We start from the raw sequence: 18,752 nt of genomic DNA, 5'->3' as shown, positions 1-18,752 counted from the left end.
AAGCCAGGGGGTCGGACGTGAGTGAGACCCCCGCGTGGGAGCCGAGTCCCGGCTGAGCCAGAGCTCCTTGCACGGCCCCTTCCCGCTCCCCCCACCCTCCCTTCCCACTCCCCCCACCCGGCCTAGAGCTCCTGGGAGGACTTCCGGCCGTTTCCCTATTTGTTTCTGAAGTGGGGGCAGCGATGCATTGGAGGACGAACATGCACGGGGCCAGGCTCTGGTTCAGCAGGTTCAGCCTCAGCCTGTGGCGCCGGCATCCAACATGGACGCCGGTTCGAGTCCCGGCTGCTCCACTTCCCATCCAGCTCCCTGCTGATGTGCCTGGGAAAGCAGTGGGAGATGGCCCAAGGCCCTGGGCCCCTGCACCAGCGTGGGAGACCCGGAGGGAGCTCCCGGCTCCTGGCTTCGGCCTGGCCCAGCCCCGGCCGCTGTGGCCCATGGAGGATCTCTGTCTGTCTCTCTGTCTGTCTCTGCCCCTCTCTCTGTCAGTCTCAAATAAACAAATCTTCATCACCACCGCCCCCACGAGGCTGAGGCCTGGCCCCTCCCAGGGTGCTGACAGGCAGATGCTGGGGAGGAAGCAGCCGGGCCAGGGGGCTGGGAGCTGGGGCTGGGGCACGTGACCAGGGCGCTCCAATCAGGCACCCGTGCCAGATTCATGAATCACAGCTGGAGCTGCGTGTGGGGGCGGGCGCCCATGGGGGGCGGACGGTGCTGTGCCCGGCTATCTGGCGACCAGGGCCGGGAGCGACTCTGGCCGCACGTCGGCGAGGCCGCACGCCAGGCGGGGCACGGGGCATTGCGCCGGTCTCCTTGGGCTCCTTCCAAGGCTGAGCGGCTCCACCCGGCTCCCTGAGCCACAGCTGACACCCCCCCCCCACCGCCAGGCCCTCGGGGGGGTCCCTGCTTCTGTGAGGCACCCGCTGTGCTGCCCTCCCGGAACCCTGGGGGTCTCGGCAGGGCCAGCTCAACCCCTCCTCCCCCCAGCCTCCCTCTCTTTGCTTCTTGGACCGGGCCCCAGGGGAGCGCCCGGGGGCGGAGCTCTGTGGTTCTGGACCGGGGAATTATTCCCCCAGGGCAAGGGAACCGCGGCCCTCAGTGGACCTCACCCCTGCCGTCTAGGGGGCCTGGCGACCAAGTGTTTACTGAGCGTCTGTTATGTGCCACGCGCTGGGAGACGTGGTCGCGCGGTCAGCTGGAGTAGCGGTAGGGAAACACACCCAGCAAACTGGGGGGGGGGGTGCGCCCGTCAGTGAGAGCAACCGTGGAGGGACACAGGGGCGCATAAGGCAGTGGGGGAGGGAGTGTGAGGCCCGGGGAGAGGAGGACCTGGCCGCGCAGGTGTCTGGGACAGAGGTCTCAGAGGGGACAGCAGGTGCAAAGGCCCTGCGGTGGGTGGGGAGGGGCTTGCGTTGCTGGGGAAAGATAAGAACTGCAATTTGGCTGAGGGTGGGGGGGAGCCCAGGGCCTGCAGCTGGCCGGCAGGAGAGGTCTGGGTTTTATTGCCAGTGAGGTGGGCGTGGTCTGACTTAGGTCTCCGCAGGGTTTCCCATCCTGGGGCGGGGTGGGGAGGTGGGATCAGGTGCAGGGCAGGATGCCGAGCAATGCCGCTGTCCCCCCCCACAGATGTGGCCGCTCTCTGCCCCACCACCCCCAGCCCCCGTAGGACAGCTGAAAATGCCCCCGGGGGCAGAGGCGCCCCGGTGGGAGCTCTGGTCTGCCAGGAGCCCCCTGGCGGAGCAGGAGACCAAGGCTGCAGGGCGCAGGGCGTGGGGAGATGGCGGCCACGTAGGGCAGGTGCGCGGCGCGGGTCCGGTGAAGGAGCCGCGGTGCCCACTGGCAGGGGAGCTGCGCTGCTGTCTGGTCCGAGACGGGAGGTTCCCCGGCCGGAGGCCTCGTGGCAGGTCCTGGGGCCCCGACGTGGCTTCCAGCGGGCTTCGCTGTCCAGGGCGTCCCCGGGGGGAGGGGCCGGGGCCCTGAGAGGCCCTGAGAAGCCGATTGCGGACGGGGGGTGGGGGGCGGCCGGGCTGGAGCAGGCCGCGCATGCATGGAGGGGCAGGGCGGGGGCGGCCAGGCCCAGGGGCGGGCGGTGCCCCTTCCCGGGGGGTCTCCTTGCAGGAGGCCAGGACTTCCAGTCTGGATCGTTCTGTGACATCGACTGAGTTGTTCTTTGGTTTGAAAGCTGTATTTATTTGTTTGAAAGTCAGAGTTACAGAAAGAGAAGGAGAGAGAGAGAGAGAGAGAGAGAGAGAGGTCTTCCATCCGCTGGTTCACTCCCCAGTGGGCCACAACGGCCGGAGCTGATCCGAGGCCAGGAGTCCTCCGGGTCTCCCACGCGGGTGCAGGGCCCGAGCACTCGGGCCGTCCTCCACTGCCTTCCCAGGCCACAGCAGGGAGCTGGGTGGAGCCACGGGAGCTCGAACCTGCGCTCACCTGGATGCTGGCGCCCTGGCTGTGGTGGTGTCGGGACCCTCCCAGCGCTGGGCAGCCGTTGGGGGCAGGGGCCCAGGACCCCGGGGAGGCCGCGCAGGGCTCCTCCTGGCTGTGTGGCCTTGGGGGCGTGGCTTCACCTCTGGGCCTGTGTCTCCTGTCAGATGGTCGCCACCGCAGCCCCTCCCTCGGGCAGTTGGGGGGAAGAACGCAGGCGCTGATGACTTGAAGCCCCCGGGTCCCCGGCCCGATCCCAGGACATTTGCTCAGCTGGGATCTGCTGGGCCGAGGGCGCCCCCGTGTTGCCGCCCCTCTGCGCGCACGGACCAGGGGGTCAGCCTCACTGAGCCTCCGTGGAGGCGGCAGGGAGCCGTGCCCTGGGGTCCGCCCACCTCTGCCAGCCCCGGGCTGCGGGCTCCGCTCGGCCCTTGGCTTGCCCCTCCCTCCACACAGCACCTCAAAGTTTGGCCACCGTGGGAGTGGGACGGAGAATTTGCACTGGGGGGGGGGTGTTACCGCCTCTAAAACGCTTCGGCAGCCCCGCCAAGCCCGAGTGCACAGCTCTTTTATCCATCACTGGAGCTCCCCCACTCGGGGTTGAGTTTCTCATTTAGCGGCCCGGGAAATGGCCGTTTGGAGACGCTGGGCGCAGCATGTGTGCTTCTGGCTGTGCAAACCCTGCCCAGTGTCCCCGCGATCGCCAAGGGCCCGTGGTCGGTGTGAAACAAGCCAGGTGCCGGCTGCCAGATGCCACCGTGGGACGCGGAACCGTGACCGTGGCCGCACGTGCCCCTGGCAGCGTCTGGGCCTGCCTGCCCCCCTCCGCCCCGGCGTTGCCCTCTTGGGGGCGAGGTCCAAACCCCAGTCCGCATCCACTCCCACCCCGTGCGCCCATCTCTCAGATGGGCACACGGAGGCCCTGGACTGTGCACGGGCTCTGCTGAGGTCTGGCTGATGCGGAAGCCGGCTCTTCTCCCCGGGCCTCCCCTGGTCAGCGGAGGGGGTCGGCGCCCACCTGGCTGCGGTGCTGCCAGTCACCCAGCCCGGCGCCGGCTCTCGGCTTTGGAGGAAGGTGGCTGCGGGAACCGGAGCGTTTGTGAAAGGCACCAAGAGCCGGGCCCTGCACACAGTAGGTGCTCAAGGAGTGCTCTAGACCTGCACACAGTAGGTGCTCAGGAAGTACTCCTGGCTCTTACACGTTCCTCAAACCTGATTGGCTCCCGTTCACGTCCCCCGCCCCCCACCTACTGGCCTCGGGGTCCAGGCTAGAAATCTGCGGGGTGGGGGGCTCAGGGCGCCCCCACCGTCGGGGCCGAGGCCTAGGCCTGCTGTGCGGCCTCCACCAGGTTCCTGGTGCACTCCAGGCCTCGGTTTCCCCTGTGCGCGCCGAGCCCGCCCTGGGCCGCCCGGGCTGCGGGCCGGCCCGCCAGCTGTGCCTAGTGAGCAGCCAATCTGTTTACTGAACCGGCTGACCCCTTCCGGGAACTCGGCCCGAGCTTCCCAGAAGCGCGGGTATTAATGACCCAGGGCCACATGACGGGGCATGACACAGCAGTTCTGGGCGCGCGGCAGGGCCCAGGGGGGCGCGTGGGGGGCCGCGGCCCGGCCCTGAGTCACCGGCCTCGCCTGGGGCAGCTCCCGGCCCGGCCACTGCCCCGAGCTCCCTGCCCTGAGCCGGTGCTGGGGCCCTGGGTGCTCAGGGCCGGCCGCTGGGGTCTCAGAGGGCGCAGGCGGTGATGGTGAGCGCTGGCCAGGAGCACGGCGGGCACATTTAACCCCTGTGTGACAGCTGGGGAAACCGAGGCACGCGGCGGGCCCAAGTTCTCCCAAGCCAAGCAGCGGTGCGGGCAGGGTCGTTCTCGGAAGTTCTGCTCTGGAAGACGCTGCGTGGTCTGTGTCATGGCTGGGGAAACTGAGGCATGGGGGGTGGTGAGCTCCCAGCCCAAGGGACAGAGCCACTGGCCGCCTGGACCCGTGCTCTGAGCCGGCAGCCTGATGGAAGGGCACACAACGGTGTTGGTGTTGGTGTTGGTGTTGGGCGGAGCTGGGTTCAAATCCTGCCACGCGTTCTTCAGGCTGCACAGGCCGCCGGGCCTCCGTGACCTCCGCCGTGGAGTGTGGCTGTGGTGCTCAGGGCCTGCTGACTTGCACCGCCCACGTCCCTGGGGTCCGACGCCCGGCCCCGTTCCCCCCTCCCCTCCCCCCCCCACCCCATGGCTGCCCCGGGGCAAGGTGAAGGCGGTGGTTTTTATGGGGCTGGGAACCAGACAGGCTGTGGGGTGCGGAGGGGGCGCCTGCCCCTGGTGGGAGCCGGGCCTCTCGGTTCCCAGCCCCTGGGGGCCGGCAGGGGTGCGGCAGCACTTTGATGCTGTCCTCTGCATTCCACAACCTTTGCTTGAGCACCTACTGCATACCAGACTCCAGGAGCAGAGCGGTGAGCCGGTTCCCTGCCTTTATCCTGGTGCAGGAGACGCCATGAGGGAGCCAACCCACGGACACCAGAGGACGCCAGCCCGGGAGGGGCCCGGGGGAGGGGCTTCCTGCAGAGGAAGCTGCACAGCCCATGCAAAGGCCCTGAGGTGGGAACGCGCTCAGAATAGGCCGGGAGGCAGGGGGTGTGAGGGAGCGGGAGGGTGACAGGAGCTGGTGGCAGCGAGGTCAACAGGGGTCAGAGGTCACCCCAGGGCTTCGGGGGCCGAGTCAGGGCCCGCTGATGGGATCTGAGCAGGGACTGACGTGACCCCACGTGAGGGTCAGCCCGCTTGACCCACACGGCTTTCAGATGCTCTGCTCCTTGGACACGTGAGCCAAGGGCCAGGCCGGGGGACTCCCAGGTCTGGGCAACTCCCCCCATGAAGAGGGAAGGGAGGAACTGGCCAGGAGGGGGTGGCTGAGGGCCAGCAGCCGCAGTTCCCCTGTGTGTAGGTCGGAGGCTGCCCCCCAGGCTCCACAGACACCGACCCAGGCAGCTGCAGCCCAGCCTGGGGAGGGCTCAGGGCCGAGGGCAGCGGGTAGCGGGCAGCGGGCATGACTCCTGCCCCGGCTCAGATCCCCACTGTGTGACACGGGGAAAATCGCTTCACCTCTCTGAGCCCGGTTCCTGAGCTGCAGCTCCCAGCCAGAAGGCCACGGGAAGGAGACACAGCTGTGCCGCGAGCCGCTGCCCGGCCCCGGCATGCCCGGCCTGGCGCCCCGGGAGGCGGCTTTAGCTCCCTGCAGAGTCGATTGATTGCAGCTCCTGCCTCAGAGGGCTGTCCATGGGCGAGTGAGCCCAGACGTGTGGCCTGGCATACAGTCGGTGCTCAGCTGTGCTCCGATGGGGGGAGCCAGACAGCAACCCAACAGAAGGGGGGTGAGTGGACAAGACAGCAACCCATAGTGGGAGGCGACAGTAGCCAGCTCTTAGCCTCAGCGGGCATATAGCAGGTGCCCAATAAGTGCTTACTTCTCTGTATCCTTCTGGACCTAACTTGGGCTTTGGAGTGTGCAGAGCTGGGGCGCCATCCTTGCTGACCCCCAAACCCAGGGCTGAGCTTGGGGGCTGGGACGCAGAGGGGTCCCCGCGCCCACTCCCTGCGCCCCGTCCCCGGGAGCGTTTGCAGCCTGGGTGGCGGGCGAGCCGGGGCCTGCCCCCGGGACCCGCCCCCGGGACCCGCTAATGGCGCTCATTCCACAGGTGTCTGGCAGCGCAGGGGAGGCGAGGCCCCGGAGCCGCGTCCGTGTGGCACCTGGCCAGCCCGCCTGGCCCCTCCTCACCCTTTGTGCGTCTGTGCCCAGGGCGGGCGGCGGGCGGGGGAGGGGCTGGCGCGGGGCCAGCTGGCGCCCAGAAAAGGTGGGAAAGTTGAGGAGTTTGGGTGCCAAGGCCCGGTGCAGGGGACGGGGCCGAGGCACTGGGGGTGACGCACGTGCGTGGGTGCGTGTGTGTGCGTGCGTGTGTGCAGGGGCCGTGTGCAGGTCTGTGCGCCGCAGGCTGCCATGTGGAGCTGGGGGAGGGACCCGGCAGGTGCAGCGCTGGGGGCCCCAGAGTGGGGCCGAGTCCACTGAATCCACGCACATCGCCTCTAACCAGAGGTGGGCACCGGGCCCCACCGAGGAGATGACTTCAGGGCGGGGGCCTGAGGGTTGAGCCGAATGGCAAGATCTGGAGGAGGAGAGCTCTGGGACGGAGAGAGTCTGTGCAAAGGCCCTGGGGCAGGGCCCAACGGCAGGTTTGAGGCGCGTCCAGGAGACTCTGTGTGGAGGGGAGAGGAGGCAGGGCTGAGGACCAGGCCAAGCTCCGAGGCCAGGGTCAGGAGCAGGGCTGCTCCTCTGCAGAGCACAGAAGCCTGGCACCCCGTGGGCGTGCGTCTGGGGGCCCCGCCAGGCAAGCGGGTTTGAGGAGAGCGAGGGCCGGGCCGGCTGCACGTGGGAATGATTGGCGTTCCGAGCTTCAGACAGCAACGTGGGCCGCTCGGTTTGTGCTGGAACCCAGTCTCCGGGTTCAAACTCCCCGGGATCCTGAGCCTGTCATTATCCGGCTGCACCCCGGGGCGCTGCCTTTATCCCCAGACAGGGCCTGGCCCGCCTGCCCTGAGGTCGACCCTGGCCCCCAAGATGGGCGGGGGTGGGCGGGGCCAGTGCACCCCGTGCCTGCCCCGCCCCCAGCCGGCACGGGCAGGGCCAAACCCAGAGCTGGAAGGGGACTTGAGCCCGGCTTCTCCCTTGCAGCAGACGAGCGCCTGGCGCAGAAGGGGTGCGCCCTCGGCCCGCGCAGGCCTCTGCTGACGCTCCCAGCGCCTCCCGCCTCCTCCCACTTCCTCCCCTGTCCCTGCGGGCTCCTCCCAGTGTGGCTCTGGCCAGTGCAGCGCTTGGTGGCTGGGCAGGGCCAGCGGGAGAGGCCTCCGTGCACTGGGCCCTACAGGAGGAGCTGGAGAGTAGCAGCTAAGGGAGTGAGCTCCCCGTCAGCAGGGGTGTGCAATAGGCCCAGATCACAGCCCCTCAGCCGCCTTCCGGAGTCAGGGGATGGGGCGGATGAGACACCGCTTTCCTCCTAGCTCGTTGACGCACTGGGACAAACCTCCACTCAAACCTCAGTTTTCCCAACTGTAAATTACTAAGCAGAGCCACCTCTCCGCCTCCCAGGTCTCAGGGGCTCCTGGCCCCGGCCTCCCCGACTCTTAGCTACAGCCACACGGACATCTGCCTCCGGGCCTTTGCAGACGCTACGGCCATGGCACGCCGGGCCAAGGGCTTTCCGTGACTTAAATCTCCCACCAGCACTGTGACGTAAGCACCATGGACGCCGGTTCAAGTCCTGGCTGCTCCACTTCCCATCCAGCTCTCTCCTGTGGCCTGGGAAAGCAGTGGAAGATGGCTCGAGTCCTTGGGCCCCTGTACCCATGTGGGAGACGCGGAAGAAGTTCCTAGCTTCTGCCTTCGGATCAACACAGTGCTGTCCATTGTGGCCATTTGGGGAGTGAACCAGCAGATGGAATACCTCTCTCTCTCTCTCTACCTCTTTACCTCTATCTCTATAACTGTATTTTGAATAAAATAAATATATCCTAAAAAAATGAAGAGAGAGAGGTCCTCCATCCGCTGGCTCACTCCCCAAATGACAAGGGCCAGGACTGCGCCGATTCAAAGCCAGGAGCCAGGAGCTTCTTCCAGGTCTCCCACGTGGGTGCAGGGGCCCAAGCGCCTGGGCCATCTTCCACTGCTTTCCCAGGCCACAGCAGAGAGCTGGATGGGAAGTGGAGCAGCCGGGACTAGAACCGGTGCCCATGTGGGTCGCCGGCACTGCAGGTGGTGGCTTTGCCCGCTGTGCCACAGCGCCGGCCCCACAAAGGCAGCGGCACAACCAGAACCCGTGGGGGTTCCGTGTCCTTCTGTGATTCATCCCCTCTGCCTCCCTGCCCGCCAACGGCTGCAGGTTAGCGTGTGTTCTCTAGAACTTTCTGTGAGGGGAATCCCGGGGTGATTCTGCCCCTCGGCGGCGACGCTGATCTCCCCCGTGTCGCCCCACCTCGACCCCACTGTGTGCTTCATGGAGCAGGGACTTCGTCTGCCTTGTGTCTGGGTCCCCAGCCCCCGGCGCAGGGCCAGGTACACAGGAAGTGCCTAATGGATGCTGAGTGATGGGGAGGAGGAGCGAGGTGTGCAACAGCAGGGAGGAGCAGGCCCAGTTGCCTGGCAGGGAGGAAGCCGAGGCCGATGAACACCGGCCCCTGGCGGCCCCTCGGGTGCGCAGGCCGGCGCGTCCCCGTGGCCGGCTCCGTGGGACGCTGCTGGACACACAGGCCTGCGCTCAGGCCTTTGTGCCCCTGTGGGCACCCGGCTCCGAGGAACGGCGCAGCCCACGTGGCCCGGCAGGCCCGGGCCTCGGCAGCAACAGGCAGGTGGGCGGCGGGAAGGGGCTGTGGCCGCTCGCGAACCAGTCAGACTCCTCTGCCCAGGTCCCGGGAGCCTCTGGGAGCCGAGCAGGGGCGGGTGGGGAGGGGAGGGGAGGCAGCAGCTAATTAGCGGATGTTCCAGGGAGTTTCCAGTTCGTGCCCCGTCAGGCCGGGCGGGAACATCACACAATTGCTCAGGTGCCCTCCAGGTGCCAGCCTTGACCCTGAAGGCTCCATGTGGCCCAGGGGCCTCTGGGTAACTAGCCAGCGTGTGTGGGGGGCGCACCGAGCCGCGTGTGGAGACAGAGGCACAGCGAGAGCCACGTGTAAGCGTGCACTTCCTGTGTCTGTCTGCTGAGACGATCTTATCGCCCATTTCCCAGACTGGAAAACCGAGGCCGGGCGTTGTGGAGCTGGCTGGGGTCATGTGAAGGGCACTGGGAGCTTTGAGGCCAGGGGTGATTTTGGAGAGAGTCCCTGAGCGGTAGCACTCCTGGAGCACCTGCTGCACGCCGCACGGGGTGCCCTGGGCACCCACTGCCCACCACATCCCACCTGCAGATGGGAAGGGTTTGGAGCAGACCAACGGGGTCCATGGGGAGGGCGTGGCCTAGGGAAAAGGGGTCGGGGCCCCTGTGGTGGGGGTCCCTGGGCTTTCCCAACTGACTCTGGCGGCAGGCCTCTGTCTTCGACATCCCCGCCGGCTGCATGCCGGACTGGGAGCCACCCCCCGCCAGAGCGGAGGGAGCCTGCTCTCTGTTTCTCATCCTTCCTGCCCCCTCTTCTGAGGAGCCCTCCTGGAGCCCCCAGGTGGACCTGCTCGGAGCGCTCCGCCGTGGGCTGCAGCTGTGTGTCCCCATCTCGTGCCTGTGGGCTTCTCAAGGGCGGGGCCCGCTGAGTCACCTCTTCTGGATTAGGGAGCGCAGGGGTGGCCGAGGACTGGGCCGCTGGGTGCCGGCTGAGCGGACAGTCCAGTGACTGGGTGCACGGCGGGTGGATGAAGTGGATAAATGGCCAGGTGAGAGGTGGATAGCTGAGTGGAGTGTGGACGGATGACGGTGCAGGTGGTTGAACAAACACGTAGGTGGACGGCGGGTAGACAAAGCCACACGGGTGACGGATGATGGATGGCAAATTGAATGATTTCGTGACTGGGTACTGGGGGTTATTAATGCACAATGAACAAACATAAGTAAATAAAAACACAACCCTGAAAGTGAAGTGATTGAGTGATTAAAAATAGATGGGGCCTGTGCCGCGGCTCACTAGGCTAATCCTCCGCCTGCGGCGCCGGCACGCCGGGTTCTAGTCCCGGTCGGGGTGCCGGATTCTGTCCCGGTTGCCCCTCTTCCAGGCCAGCTCTCTGCTGTGGCCTGGGAGTGCAGTGGAGGATGGCCCAGGTGCTTGGGCCCTGCACCCCATGGGAGACCAGGAGAAGCAACTGGCTCCTGCCTTCGGATCAGTGTGGTGTGCCGGCCGCAGCGGTCATTGGAGGGTGAACCAACGGCAAAGGAAGACCTTCCTCTCTGTCTCTCTCACTATCCACTCTGCCTGTCAAAAATAAAAAAATAAAAAAAAAGACAGAAGACTAGGCACATAAAGGCACTGATGCATAGTTAGATTAGTGATTCCACAGGTGCACCGATGGGCAGACGTCTGGGTGGGTGGGTTGCTGAGTGGGCTGAGTGCTGGGTGGGTGGGGGGTGTGTGGGAGGGTGGGGGATGGATGGCTGGCTGGGGGGTGGGTGGCTGTGTCGGTGGATGGATGGGTAGGGGCAGGCCGGCGAGTGCGGTGTCAAGGTCTGACCTGAGCTCAGATCGGCAGAGACCCTGGTGCCCCCCGCTGTGGCGGTTGAGGTTTCTGGAGTGGGAATTGGGAGCGCTGCGGACCCTGCTCCACGAGGCTTCAAGGGGGCAGAGATGCTACCGCGATTTTGTGGGGGTGGAGCTGCCTACAGATGCCGGATGCGGAGACCCAGGGCAGGGCAGGGGCGTCGTCTTCGTCCTCCAACCGTGGCCTTGGGGAGGAGCCCAGGCCCAGCGGGGTGCAGGCGTCTCCCGGAGAGGTGCTCACCTTTCAGCTCCTGGAGGCCTGGGAGCCGATTCCTGGGAGCAGCGAGGCTGCGGGACAGACGCATTCCAGGTCTCAGCTCCCGCACCTGCTGGCCGGCGGTGGGAAAATCGCCCCACCCCTCTGCACCTCCTGTTCAGGTATCACATGGGCCAGGCCTAATCCCTGCTGGGTTGGAAGTGTGCAAGGTGCAAGGCCCATGGCGCAGAGTGCAGTAGGCGCTCCATAAGTGCTCTGCTTTGTCTCGCTGTCGGGAGCGCCCGCTGGGCAGAGCGGTGCCTGAAGACTCCAGGGGCCTCTGGGAGTGGCAGGACCCAGAAGCTGCCGGGGGAGCTGACCACTGGGGTGGGGAGGGCCAGTGCAGGGAACCCTGGGGGAGAAGGGGTGACCAACCTGGCAGCCTGGGGCCCCGGGTGGGCGGGGGACATAGGAGCGAGAGGCCCGGCCCCTGGCTTGGGTCCCTGGGTAGATGGCGGGCTTTCCATGGGAGGGGAAACTGAGGCAGAGCGCTGCTTTGGAAGGAAGCTGCTGAGCTCTCTCGGGGTGCGTGGATAAGGAGGGTGCCTGGGAGCCTTCCCGGCGGAGGCATCTGTGAGGCCGTCGGAGACCGAGACAGCCGAGGGGGCCCGGGCCTCTCAGGGAGCAAGTGAAATATTCACTCAACAGCTTGGCAGGGCAGCTGCCTGTTCACGGCCCCAGCACAAGGCCTGGCTGTTTGTTGAATAAACCAGGCAGGACCCCCGCAGACAAGCCGGGCGGCGGGCGGTGGTGGCTGCTCGAGCAGGGAGGCCCGAGTTCCAGCCCAGCTCCTCTCGGTGGTCCTTACAGGGCCCTGGCTCGGCCCCCTCTGTGCACTGAGCCTCAGCTTCCTCACCTGGAAACTGGGCACAGGTAAAGATTCGGGGCGGTGCTTGTGGACGCCGTAGCTTTGCGCTGGGCCCGGGAAGCATCGCTGACTTCCTGGTGTGGCAGAGGAGGGAGCTGGGATCCGCCCGACAGCCACAGCCACAGCTGCGTCCCATGTGGGAAAGGAGCCCTCGGCCCCGCCCCGCCAGCTGCAGCCGGTGGGCGGGGAGGCGCATCCCGTGGGGTGGAGGAGGGAGAGCAGATGACAGGATCCTGACTCAGGGGTCAGCCTGCGAGGCCCGATCCGCGGCTGCTCGGCGCTGGCGCTCTGGGGGCCGCACCTGGCGGATGCTGGGCTCGGTTCAGCACACAGGAGCAGCGCCTCAGAACCTTGGGACGCTCTGACGGTACCGGGCCCCGTTCCCAGGGGCCCAGCTGCTCTCGGGGTGCGCGCCCCACTCCCCACCACGCCCTCCTGTCTCTCTGAGCCCGAGGCGCAGCCTCCAAGCCGCCCCTGGGGCCTGGTGGGAACGCACGTTCCAGCCCCCCCAGCCTCTCTTTCCTCCTCACCACCAGGCCTTCGTTCCTGTCCTGTCCCCTAGCACCCGGGGGTCCCGGCCGCCCCCTCTCTCCGCCCCGCAAGGACCAGCACCGCACTCTGGGGGCGGCGAGGGCTGAGACGTGGCCAGGGCCGCGGGACCCGTGGGAGGCAGAGCCACATCTGCTGGAGACGTGTCAGCTGGGCCGGGTCACACCGGCGGCTCATTCCCGAGGCATGTGGCTGCCGTGTTGTGGCCCGGCGGGTGGGGGCGGGGCCGGGGCTGGCCGCCGGCAGAGGCCTTGGCTGAGCAGGACAGCAGCTGCTTCAGCAGCGAGCGCCTGACCGCCGGAGCGCCCGTGTGACCTTGGGCAAGTCACCGCGTGCCTCTGAGCCCCTGGCTTCAGGAAAGACCCTGCGGTCAGCCGCCGGGGAGGGCCCTGCATCCCCCGAGGGGCGGCCTGGAATGGATCCTGGAGGCGCAAATGGCAGACATGGTGGCCGGGAGTCCCTTCTCTGTGGTTCCTGGAGGGAGGGTCACCCACAAGCCCTGCCCCTCCCCCACCCCCGCAAAGTCCTCCCAAATTATTTGGAGGGAGAAAAGAATCCATCCACGGAGCAAATATTTACCGAGCACTTCCTGTGGGTCAGGCGCTGGGGACACAGCAGGACACAAGACGGCCGAAGGTCTGTGCCCACGTGGAGTCCACGCTCCTGTGGAGGCAGCGGGCAGTAAAGCAGACAGATAAGCCGTCTGGCACGTTTGAAAGGATCCACTGTGCACGGCCACAGAGTGGAAGGAGCTGCTGTTTAAGTGGGCACAGGTCGCGGGGCAGGTGCGCCTGAGCAGTGATCAGCGGGGGTGAGGGAGGGAGCCATGGCCGGGGCGGGGGCGGGGAAGAGTCTGGGAGGTGACAGGCACCGCAAGTGCAAAGGTCCTGAGGCAGGGTGTGGTGTCCTGGTTTACTTGGGGTGCATCAAGGTAGGCGCAGGCCAGTGGGGCTGCCGTGGCGTGAGTGAGGGCAGAGGGGCGGGGCAAGTCACACGGGGTCTTGGCAGCTGGCAGGGCTTCGGCCTCCTCTGTGGCTGAGGCAGGAGCCATGGTGTGCTCTGAACAGGGAGGGTACGGTCTGACTCGGGGTTTATGGGCCCCCTCTGGCCTGGGTGGAGGCCAGGATGGGGGCGGGGAGAGCGGGAGTGGCCTCTGCTGGGTGGGCCTTGGGTTAGGGATTGGGGCTGCTCTCTTGCTCCGGAGCCTCCATGGCTCTCTATCGCCCCCATACACGGCATTCAAGGCCTCCACCCCCTGGCCCGGCCCCCCGCTCTCCCCCCAGCCTCACTAGGCAGCCGTCCTCTGTTACTCCCTGTGCACCTGCTCGGCCAGGAAGGCCCCTGCTGGCCTCCGTGTCCATCCGGCTTGATGAATGCTCAGTTGCACCCAAGCAGGAGGCTAGAAAAGTGAGGGGCACAGGCAGCCGGGCCCAGGACTGTGGGCGGCTTTGGGGGGTGAGGACACGGCCCGGCCCAGGCACAGCTGCTGGGAGAGCTCCCGCAGCCCAGGTGTGGCCCTGGGCCCGGCCATGTCTGCGCTGCAAACCGAGGAGGACAATGGACGTCCTCACGGTGGTTCTGTGCCCTCAGGCTGTCACGCTGCGGGCTGCAGCCTCCTGGGCAGACGCCCAGGCCACACCATGGCCCAGCTGCATTGGGCAGGCCAGCCGGGGGCCACCCCGAGCTGCTACCAGGGACGGTGGGGGACGAGGGGGGGAGGCTCGGCAGCCCGGCCACCTCCCATGATGGCTGGGCAGGGACAGAGGCCTGGGTTCAAACCCTAACTGGCGGGGCTGGTGCCCTGGCACAGCAGGTTAACGCCCTGGCCTGCGGCACCGGCATCCCATATGGATGCTGGTTTGTATCCTGGCTATTCCTCTTCCTATCCAGCTCTCTGCTGTGGGCTGGGAAAGCAGTAGAAGATGGCCCAAGTCCTTGGGCCCCTGCACCTGCATAGGAGACCCAGAAGAAGCTCCTGGCTTCACATCAGCACAGCTCTGGCCATTGCAGCCATTTGGGGAGTGAACCAGCAGATGGAAGACCTCTCTCTCTCTCTCTCTCTCTCTCTCTCTCTGTGCCTCTCTGTAACTCTGTAACTCTGTCTTTCAAATAAATAAATATAATCTGAAAAAAAAAAAACCAACCCCCTAGGTGGCACAGACCACCTGCACGATCTGGGGCGTCACCCCCGCCCCTGTGACCCAGGGAGGAGACCCACCCTCCTGGGTCTCCATGGAGGCCATGGGCTCCCGCAGGCATGCAGCACCCGGGGCAGGCGACCTGTGCCTCGGTCTCCTCATCTGTGAGGTGGGCATGGACCCCCACCCTGCGGGAGCTGCTGTGAGCCCAGTGGCTGTAGCCAGGCCTTGGATAGAGCGTGCGCCCCAAGCGGTTCGGATGCGGACATGACCTGAGGTCACCGAGGGCTCTGCGGGACCCTCTCAGTCCCTGTGGTCAGACACCAGCCTGCTCGGTCTCACCCCATTTCACAGACTCCCGAGGTGAGGAGGGACGTTCCAGGCCTGGGGACATTGGCCACGGCCCAGGCGGGCCAGCAGAGGCCTGTCGTGGGGACCGTGGGGACAGGCGCTTGGGTCGCCCTCTGCTTCCTGCCTGCCTGGCCCAGATCCCTCCCCATGCTCCTTTAAGAAGCGCCTGCTGTATACAGCGGGATGCTGGGCACCTGGCTGCCGGAGGCTGTGGGGGGCAGTGCTGGGGTGCTGCCCGGGAGAGGAGGAAGTGGGGGCAGGGCAGGCCGGGCTGACGCAGCTGTGATGTCAGACAGGCCACAGGCGGGGCGCCCAGGGCTCCTACCGCCCCCTTCACCCCTTCCCGGCTCCTCTCCAGACCGCCGGCCCCGGGCCTGGCTGCGCCGCGAGATTCCCAGATTTCACAACTGGGCTGGCGCTGAATCACGTACAGTGAGTCTGGGGAGGGACTCCCGGCTGCCCAGCGTCCCCGGGGCCTGCAGCTGCCACGCCCACCCTGCTCCCCGGGGCCCCTCCCTCCCTCCCTGCCGGCTGCCTGCTGCCCACGGGGCGCGAATGGCGGACAGACAACCTCTCTGAGCTGTGCCCCAGTCAAGAGGGGGGTGTGGCTGCGGTGGGGGGGGGTGCTGGGGACAGCGCAGGGGCTTGTGGGAGCTCCTAACCATACCCCTGTCTGGCAAGCGGGACTCATCAGAGCGCCCATTGCCAGCTCAGGAAGTGCCCGGCCAGTGCGGCTGAGGCCTCAGTCCGGGGAGGTGGCCCGGGCCTGGGCCACCCCTGTTCCTGGGATGCGACTTTTCCTTCTCTGCGTCTCCACCACATCGGCGAGCCCTGTGCACACTGCTGGGTGTTGCTGCAAATGAAGCAAGCACTGGGCCTGCTCCTGGGGACCCGCTGTCCCGGTGTGGGGGGGCGCACCCTCCCAGCGGCCGAGTGAAGCCAGGGCTGGGCCCAGAAGAGACTCAGCGAGGCCCGCGCGGCTGCAGCGAGGGGCAGGGCATGGGGTCCACCTCGGAGCCTCTGGGTAGCACTCGGACCCCGGGCCCCGCCCACAAGCAGGGCCCTGGCACCTGCAGGGCAGCCTCTTCCTGGTGGGTGGGGCAGGCCCTGGAGCTGCCCACTCGCAGGTTCCCCAGAGGGCCAGGCCTCCTGCAGCAGCTGCATCTGGCTCTCCCGCTCCTCCCCCCAAGGCGGGGGCTACCCCCATGGCTCTGGGTCAGGTTGAGTGGGGGAGCCCCGGAGCTGAGGGGTGGGGGGGAGGCTGCTTGGTGGGGGGTAGGAGGAGGAGGGGTCTCCGGCCTAAGTCTGCAAGAGGAGGAGCATCTGGCGGTGGGCCACTCTGGACCAAGCTTGGACAGAAGTGTGCGTGCGTGCAGGTGCGTGTCTCTGCGTGCACATGCATGTATTCTGTGTGTGCATGGGTGTCTGCACATACGTGTGTCCGTGTGTGCACACATGTATCTCCCTGTGTTGCAAATGTCTGCACATGTGTGCACCTGTGTCCACGTGTCCGTATGCATGGAGGGCGGCTGCACTGGGGACTGGGTGAGGCTCGGGACCCAGGAGACGCAGAGAGGGAAGGAGGGAGGGGTGAGCCCCAACATGGCCAAGGGGGTTTCAAAAATCACTAAGCTCTCTCTGGAAAAGTCCTACAGCTTTTCCCTTCAGCACCTGGAGATGGCGTGGGCGGCCGGGGACCACGTGCTCAGAAGGCTCCGTGTCTGTGCACGCGCGTGAGAAACAAGCGCAGGGCCCCATGGGAGCAGCCAGGCCCCACCCCGCGGTCCGGAGGAAGAAACAGGGGAGCTGCCCGGCTCTCCCTGCGGGAACTGGCCCGTGCGGCTTCCGGCCCCCCAGCACCCCACGCCTGCTTGGTGTCGAAGCCGGATGTTGACGGCGGCTGCAACCCCGGCCCATCTGGAAAGGAGCTGGCCCGGGGTTGAACCTGGACCCGGGGCGGCTCGGGCTGGGACCCCGCGTATCCTCCCCCGGGCCGGGCTAATTACCGCCGGTTAAAAGCACCCACTTCCCGCACTTTCATCAGGGCTCCCTGCGCTGCCAGACGGTAATTAACTCTCTGAAGTCGGGCCGGAGGCAGACGTGTTATTACCCATGCTTTTTACAGGTGGGTAAACTGAGGCAGAGCCCACTGCGGCCTGAGAGCCTGTTGCTGCCCCGTGACTCAGCAGCTCGGTCTCTGCTCCTTCCCACAGGAGGCAGCGGCCGGCTCAGGTGCCCCTCCCCCGGGTGCCAAGCTACAGGCTGGATCCCGAGGGCCCCGGGGACTGTGCCCCCTACCCTGTCGCCTCTCAGAAGCAGCGGCGCGTGGGTGTGGAGCAGATGGAGGGGGCTGCAATCTGGCTCTGCCGTGTGACCCTGGGCAGGTCCCTGCCCGCCGCTGGCCTTCGGCTTCCTCCTCGGAAATGTGCGGATGATCACGGGTTTGTCCAGGGCGAAGGGCATGAAGCTGTCTCTGCGGCATCTTCTCTCCCCTGGCTCCAGTGTTGCTGCTCTCCTCACTACTCCTCCCAGCCCTCTTACTACCACAGGGCCTTTGCACACGCAGTGCAGATGTCTCTCGGGAGTTGTCCTTCCTTCCGCTCTCCCCACAGCTGGCTCCTTCTCCTCTTTCCTGGCTCAACCACCCCTGGTCCTCTTAGGGCACTTCGGGAGGCGTCTCTCTCTGTGTCTCGCTTGCGTATCATCCAGCTTCCCGAGGGCAGGCGATTTCGCCCGCTTCGTTCACGCTGTGCTCCTGGAGCTCAGCACAGCGTGAGCACACAGTAGGTACTTCAGAAACGGCCTCAAGGTCAGCAGCTGACTCGCTGCGTCACCCTAGGAGCTTCAGCTCCGGGGTCCCCATGCCCCTTGTGCCAAGCGAGGCCTGGACTGGAGCTTCCCTAAGGAGGCAGGGAGCACTGGAAGCCCCGGGTCTCGGGCTCATTGTCTCCCAGACAATGGCGTGGAGAGCAGGAGGCGGGAGGGGCCTGGGCAGATCTCTGCAGCCGGCCGCCCCCTCCCTTGGCGCATCTGTCAGCACCCTTGGGGGAAGGAATTTGGAAAGGGGGGGGAAGAAAAGGCGGCGGGTGCACGGGGCCGGCTCCCGCACCTGTGTAAACACCACGTCGTCTCAGAGCGCGTCGAGGGTGCTCACCTTGGGTGCCCAGTTCTGGGGCTTGTTTTCCTTGGCAAAGCCCCCACGGGAGTGGAATTTCGGCCCAGGGAGCCGGGTCGCCACCCTGGTGGTGCGTTCCCCAGGCCGGGGCAGGAAGGGTGCGGCGGACAGCGCGCTGCCGGCCCCGCCAGCACCCAGACCGTGCTGGGATTTGGGGAACAGCCTCCAGCTCTGGAGCCCGTCCTGGAATTCTGGAATGTTGGAATTCAAACAGCCTCCTGCCCATTTTCCGGAGGTGGACCGTGAGTCTCGGAGTTGGCCTGAGGGCAGACGGCATGCCGGGATACGCTGCAAGTCTCCAGAGGTGGCGGGTTCAGGAACAGGTCACACCAGCACACCGACTTCCTGCTCAGGGGCCCCCAGGCCCCTCAGCGTAGTCCTGCCCCAGCCCCGTCTTCAAGGGGGGCCCGTGAGCAGGTGCCACCCGGGACTGCCATGTCAGGGGGGCCTTGGGGCCAAGCCTGCAGCTCCCAGCCAGCGACGCTGTGAGCGGATGCAAGTTTTCCACGGGAGGAAGCACGAGTGAGTGCCAGCCTGGAGCCAGGGGACACGGCCGGAGACACGGCAGGGGACACGGCAGGGGACACGGCCAGGGGACACGGCAGGGGACAGGGCAGGGGACATGGCTGGGGACACAGCAGGGGACACAGCCCGGGAGAGGCTGCTGGCCTGAGACCCATGCGGGGTGCACAGGCCCAGCCGCCCGGGGCTCCCCAGGTGCATGAGCCGCTGTTCTGTGGGGCAGCCGGGGCTGGTTTTCCGTCACTCGCTCACCGAGGTT

At 66.7% G+C, this 18,752-nt stretch overlaps 2 long non-coding RNA genes across 2 annotated transcripts; one reads left to right on the top strand and one right to left on the bottom strand.

Annotated features, from left to right (window-relative positions):
- Positions 1–9,925: 9,925 nt before the first annotated feature.
- LOC138844274 (uncharacterized) lies at positions 9,926–13,021 on the bottom strand. Its single transcript, XR_011379835.2, has 3 exons — positions 12,887–13,021; positions 10,609–10,922; positions 9,926–10,352 (listed from the first exon to the last, which is right to left on the bottom strand). It is a non-coding gene; the product is annotated as an uncharacterized LOC138844274 (long non-coding RNA).
- Positions 11,955–14,446, top strand: LOC127487350 (uncharacterized). The gene is made up of 3 exons (XR_007914130.3): positions 11,955–12,164; positions 12,908–13,092; positions 14,198–14,446. It is a non-coding gene; the product is annotated as an uncharacterized LOC127487350 (long non-coding RNA).
- Positions 14,447–18,752: the final 4,306 nt, after the last annotated feature.

Source organism: Oryctolagus cuniculus, chromosome 11 (assembly GCF_051225735.1).
Source record: "Oryctolagus cuniculus isolate XC-2025 breed Fujian yellow rabbit chromosome 11, ASM5122573v1, whole genome shotgun sequence".
NCBI lineage: Eukaryota > Metazoa > Chordata > Mammalia > Lagomorpha > Leporidae > Oryctolagus > Oryctolagus cuniculus.
This window is presented reverse-complemented; position numbering and strand designations above follow the sequence as displayed.